This window comes from Copadichromis virginalis, linkage group LG17 (genome assembly GCF_057382275.1).
Source record: "Copadichromis virginalis isolate Kocher_CV1m ecotype Utaka linkage group LG17, C_Virginalis_male_GT1.1, whole genome shotgun sequence".
NCBI lineage: Eukaryota > Metazoa > Chordata > Actinopteri > Cichliformes > Cichlidae > Copadichromis > Copadichromis virginalis.
In genome coordinates, this window is record NC_140634.1 from 35,597,393 (window position 1) to 35,603,918 (window position 6,526).

General features: G+C 36.8%; 1 long non-coding RNA gene across 4 annotated transcripts; it reads left to right on the forward strand.

The window, feature by feature from the left end:
• The first annotated feature begins 1,046 nt into the window (after positions 1 to 1,046).
• Positions 1,047 to 4,120, forward strand: LOC146689832 (uncharacterized). 4 transcript variants are annotated; one of them, XR_014916090.1, is made up of 5 exons: positions 1,047 to 1,327; positions 1,743 to 1,806; positions 2,165 to 2,317; positions 2,684 to 2,774; positions 3,369 to 4,120. It is a non-coding gene; the product is annotated as an uncharacterized LOC146689832 (long non-coding RNA). The 4 variants fall into 4 exon arrangements; XR_014916092.1 differs by having other exon boundaries at positions 1,771 to 1,806; XR_014916089.1 differs by lacking the exon at positions 1,047 to 1,327 and having other exon boundaries at positions 1,705 to 1,806.
• The last annotated feature ends 2,406 nt before the right edge of the window (positions 4,121 to 6,526 follow it).

A 6,526-nucleotide genomic window follows, 5' to 3' on the forward strand; every position in this document is an offset into this window, starting at 1 on the left:
TCGCTGTACCCGACTTCTTTCTACTTCTTTGAGGCTTCTCCCTCTCTCCTCTCATTCACCGTTCTGTCTGTCCTTCCCTCTCACCTCCATCTGTGTTCCCACTACTTCTTCTTCTCCTTTGCTCTCTGTCTTCCTGGAACATAGCGATAAACAGTAACATGAATAGGCAGCCAGTGATGTTGACAAAGCCGTTCACAGATTACGCCCCTGGATCACAGACACAAATCTGCCAGAGAGGAGACATTTGTTTGTGGGAGAATCAGTAATGAATGCAAAGGGGAAAAAGATTATTAGGAAGGAGTAAGAAATACCCCCCCCTACCAAATTACTTAGAAAAACAAGCTTGAAATATCTCCAAATTTAGACTAAAGATGTACAGGCCTTCCCCCACATATTGGATTTAGTTGTCAGAAGTGTTGACGGAGGCTTGTCACATGGCTCTGGGTCTCATCCCACTCAGACAATAGGAGGTCTAGCGACTGATATTCCAAAAGGGCCCACTCACAAGTAGTTCTAGTTTATTTAGGATTAGCATCACAAAAGAGACGAGCTAGAAAATGAGGAAGAAAACAAAGCAAACAGCAGAACGTATTTCTCATTTACTGCCAAAACTTATCAAAGAGGTAATGAAAACATTTCTGGGTCTGTTACTGCCCACAGATTGAACGTTTGCACTGCAGACAGGTGAACGCCTGTAGATGAAATGAAGAAAAATGTGAGGTAGTGGAGGAAGATGAACAGCACACTGTACCTAAGGCCAGGGATGGATGATGTAGGAGGAGAGGGATTTTATTTCTCTCCTGACTACCTTTGGAGAATGACCTAGAATAAGAGAAAAATTATATCCCATAGTAAGAATGTTCTACTTCTCCATGCTAAAACAGCTTTTTCCTCGCATTACAAAAATATATCTGAATGTCTGGAGCTAAAATAGTTGTTTGATTGGCAGAAAGGAAAGGGAAAAGAAAGTATTTGAATGCTTTGTGGTTTCCTCCTCCTTGTCTCCTACACACATATATACACATCTGTACACATCTCACTGAAAAAAAGGGACTGGCCATCTCTTGGATTTATGTAAGCATCTTGCATGCATTTAACACAATTGCCTCATGTTTTAAAGTTAAATGTAACTATATAGTGTAAAAACTACATGATATGCAGAAAGGGTGTATTAAATTGTTCATATCATGTTCAGGTGACGTAAGTCAATAAGATAGCAACGTTAAATCTCGTGAAACCACGCGTGATTTCATCTCGCGGGCTTTGGATCGTGGTTTAAAAAAGGCATCCATCTCAGTCAAGTCGAGCAGCCAACTCTACGTTTTTGGTATGTCTTGATTTTTTGAATTCATTTTTACCATAATTCAGCCAAATGTAGTTAAACGTCTAGAGTGTCGCCATGTAACATGCTAAAAAAGAGCCGTTAGCTTATTTGCTGTTTTATCTGTTGTCAAAGAATTGGCGCTTTTTCATTTGAATTTGTCTTTGGCACAAGAGCCGTAATATCACATTAAACCTAATTACGAGGCACTCATAACATAATTTGGTTTTCTGTGTGAATAGATTTGTCAACTGACTCTTCAGTTACATTGTGTATTTACTGCACCGTGGTGTTAGTGAGATTTTGGACATTGAACAGCTTTAGCTAATATCATCAGCGGCATTATGCTAGCTTACATCCCTACCCCTCCTGCCCTCACCCGCTGTCCTTTTGTTTTTGTTTTTTTTTGCTGCACATTGAGAGATGACCTCTATTCTGCATTTCACCAGGAGTCAGCTGATGGATTGTGGGTTCAAGGTGTTATGGTAAGAAAGTATATTCTATTTTCGTTTCTGTAACTTAATTATAATAGGTTTTTTATAATTATTAGGTGCATGCATACTCACCCTATTAATACAACTGAGAGATCCAAAATCTGCCATAGGTTTAACTTATACCTGTATGTATTGCCAGAAAGGTGATTACTGGACTCGCATTAATGCACACTTGAACTGAAATGAGGTTGTAACTTGTGGGTTGTTGGGTTGCAAATCAGAAACAAACATCTTTGGATTTTTTTTAATCCCATAAGATCTGGAAACACAGTTTTTATTCAACAAAACATTACTGATTAACCAAGCACAGTGCCTGCTGTTATTTCAAAATAATTTTATGTCATTTCAGATAAAATGCAGCATTCCAGTGCATCCCAACCATGCCTTTACAGTCAAGGTTTCTGACGGAGCTGAGTTTTTCTCTGACAGTCTGCTGAAAGTGTTTGCAAAGTGATCGGGGGAACAGGGCACAAAGCTAAAGGATGTAGCTGCCATGATGACAGTAAGAACTTTAAAATTCTTTAACTACAAAGTGTATATGTATTGCATTAGGTCAGTAAAAGATTTTTATGCTACATCCATTGAAACAGTCAACTATTACCTGTGAGTAATGATTCCACTAAAAGGATGCCATAATTTTCGTCATGCATTTACTGGCCCACTGAGAAAAAATTATCTTTTTTTAAAAATAAATGTTCTGGAAACTATATATCCATAAAGTTGATGTCAAACAGGAACTTTTGATATTGCTTTGTAGATGCTGGTGTTGCATGTTGACTGGTTTAAAAAGTCAAGAGTTTTTGTCTGGGATCATTTTCTTCTGTGCTACTGAAAAGTTCACAAATCTCTGTTTTCTTTGTTATAATAGTCAAGGATGACATTAATGCTCGGAGTCCCTCATCAAAGTGCTCCGCATCTGTGTGAAAGACAATTGCAACATCTTGGTGCAGGAGTTCATGGTGAGTGTTTTATGAGTAGATTGTGGCTTTGCAACATTTAAAAATGCATTTAGTTATCCACTTGATCCTCATTGGACTGGTTAGGACCAGTAGTCCTCTTTAATAATTTGAAGTTCACATGAGGCCTGGTAGTGAACTCGGCCGCCGGCCCTTGAGGCCCCATCCCCACCCCTGTATTAGGGGTCACATCAGTGTGAAAAAACTTTAAATTTGTCATTCTAATGAACAAAGGAAAATCCCACCAATATTTATATTAGCTTTTGTTTGAAAAAATGACCAACTGACCAACAGCTAACCAAATTGTGGGGCTGAAAGTCTAAATTCTAACATCTTCTGAGTGACATAACCTGGATTTCTGATGGGCCGGTGTCTTTCTAACAAAAACTAATGTAAAGCATTTGAAATTATTATGTTTTTCACCCTCTCTTAGAAACTCTGTTAGACCATGAATGGCAGCATGGCAGGCCACTCTTTGGCTATAGCTATTTACTATGTTGCTTGCATTGGTTTAAATTACTCTAACATTAGAACTGGTAGATTCAAAAGAGATGAGTTTAAAAGGGAATCTTAAAAAAATGTTTTGTGTTTAACCAGGACTTGACTGAGGCCACTGCACAGATTGAGAAAACCACAATGAACATCTGTCTCCAGAGGATGCGGCAGGCAATGACTTTTCTGATGTTGTTCTTCAAGATCTGGATAACGTGACCTTTGCAGTAGCCATGCTGTTTGGACCTTTTTTATTCCTTCAATATGAGTTACCCATCACAACTCTGCTACACTTTTGAGGTGATTCAATGGGTGGTAATGGAGTTGGATGCAACTCAGCTCTCAAGAAAAGCTCACAACTAAGACAAAACTGCTCCTGCAACGAAGCTCACTGTTATGCATGTGAGGTGACCAGCTCTAGGTGAGAGGACATTTAAATCTCACACTTGTTCTGCTGCATTTTTGAAGCTCAATTCCAGGAACGGATCGCAGGGTTCATTTTTATATACTCTGCAACTGCCATGAGGACGAGCCGTTTTTTGTTGTTGTTTGTTTTTCCTTTTGCTCTGTACAAGTTCTGTTTGTCTGTTTGGCAGCATTTTTAAATTTCTCTTTGTATTTTTTCTTTCTTTTACTAGTGAAGAGATGTAGCGTGAACAGTTATACAGTCTAAATATCCCATATGGGTCGTGTGAAATGGTATTTTCAGTTTCATTCAGTTGAAGTAAAGAATGTTGAATATTTCTAAGTGTGCTGTTTTGAACCAAGATGTCACAGTATGATCAGTGCTGTAATTTTTGACAGTCACTGTATCAATGTTATTTTTGCGTCTCTTGAATAAAGGTTTTGACCTGCAAGTGCTAATTTCTTTAGTTATTGGGGTAAAATGGGTAGTGTTAATAGGAAGGTGTTTGCCAATTCAGTAACCTAATTTAATGTTAATGGAAACTAACATTACCTCAAATTGTTTAGTTATAATTGTTGTTTAACTGAATCTTGACGTTAGAGGCCTTAAATAGAATGTTTTGTATTGTTCTTTCCCAACATTTTTCAAAAGAAACAGTCCAATTTCTTTGCTGTGATTGATTCCAGAGAACACGGAAGAACTGACATTATTTAACTGTTGATTTATATAGATTCAGTAGAGGAGTAATGTCAGTTTAATTCTTTACCTACTGTCAATGCAGTGAAATTAGACATTTTGTTTTGAAAGGTTACTGGTGGATGCCAGCAACCATCTTGGAAGAGAACAATACAATCTGTTATAAGGCCTCCATTTGAAAATTGTGTATTTGATACTAGAATATAATAGCAAAATGTAATTTGAAGATAACATGTAGTATTTAAGTGACCAAGTAGTATTGGGTAAAAGTTATTGAATCGTGTTGGGATAACGTGAGAAAATTGTGAAGGATTAAAATATTCCAAGAGCTCAAATTACTTCATCAAAACATGTTTAAGTCACATTTTATCAACACAAATTGCACAAGTTTATTGAACATGAATAAATTGTGTTAATTTAACTCAATTGTTTAAGTTGCTGCCAAAGCAAAACATCTGTGTGCAACAAATGTCCACCATTGAATTAAGTAAATCCAACAACATATTTTTTTCAGTGCTGTATCATATATATATTCTCATGCATATGGGTATGGGTTGGCTAAAAATTGCAAAAAGGTTTTTCAGTATTTACTTCAATTTTAAAGAAAATAGTGAGCGCATATATCAATAATAAAAGTAGTCATTAGTTACTGTCCTGGAGCAGAAAAAAGAGAAAACTGAAGTGAAAATTACAAGATGTGGTAGTAACAGAAATCAACCTCAATTGGAATATCGTTCTTCCCTTAATCTTCCCCAATGACTCAAGTAACAAAACAAAACAAAACATCAAACAGCGCTATTTTTTTAGCCTATTTTATGTTATTCAATAATTATAATAATAGCTGGAAACTACTATGAAATTAAAGTATCAGCTAAAACTGCAGGTGGAGCTTTGATGAGTCCATCTACAAGAATATCAGAGCAAATACAGGTGCTCATCATGCCAGAATTATCTGCCTATGCTGCAAACAGTGAGTGCTTTTAAGTAAATGAACCTTGTCTTGTGAAAGCAATCACTTAGACTTACTGATAGTTATGATCAATTTTTGCCTACTTACACCAGAAGGAACCCTAAAAAATACACACTGAAACACAGTAACCTTATTAGGGGTTGTATTGTAATTTGATACAAACTATATACATTTTAACTAAGCCCTCATATGTGCTACAATGAAGGAAGAACTCCCGTAAGCTGGAAAAAAAACCCAAAAAACTTTTCTATGTGAATATAGCAGGTAACGCTAGAATTTTTTGGTAAATAAAACTTGTGTTTACATTCTTTCTTAACACTTAACTCTGTCTCTCACTCTCTCTAACACACACACACACACACACACACACACACACACACACACAAACTGTAAATTAATATAGCAATGATCTATAATATCAACAGCATTATTCCAGCTTTTGATCAGCATCATAGACAGCAACTGCAGTCAGGGGAATGGACACATTAATCTAAGCCTGCACTACACATTCTTCAAATAGGCTACCACCAACCCAAAGCAGATTTAGCCTTGCTACAGTAACATAAAGACAATTTATAATATCTGTAATCATGGAGCAAATGAGAGAAGCTTATTAAACACAGGTCCTCACAGACTGACTGGACAAGCATGCTCATTACCAGAATTTCTCACTCAACAATCATTTGTAATGGACCAGCTTCTAGATGTCACATATGCGCATATTGCAGTATGAGTGCATATTTTCAACATATGAGTGGTAACAATGAACAGTGAACCAAAGGAGCTTCTGGATGAGAGGTGAAATGTCTTCACGAAACCTTAAGTCCAGGTCTAGCATTGTGTCACAGTGTCTTAGTAAGGTTCAAGTGAAATGACTAACATGACTGAGAAGGGATGTGTGTTAACATGTGAAATACTGCATTCTTCTCAGAATCTGAAATAAAAGGTTTTTGAACACAAAGGTGGGCTAAAAGTGTTACTTGGTACAAAGTTGTGTTTGTGTGAAGCACTTTTCTATGATGGTTTAGAAAGGGATTCTTAATATAAGAAGGTTATTTTCTCTATTAAAATCATCAAAGTGAAGTAAAGGGTGTAGCGTAATTCAGTTAGCATTAGTTATGTCCTCATTTTGACCGCTGCTGCACTGCTAGCCAATATTATGCTCATTAATTAGTTTGACTTTTATCACAC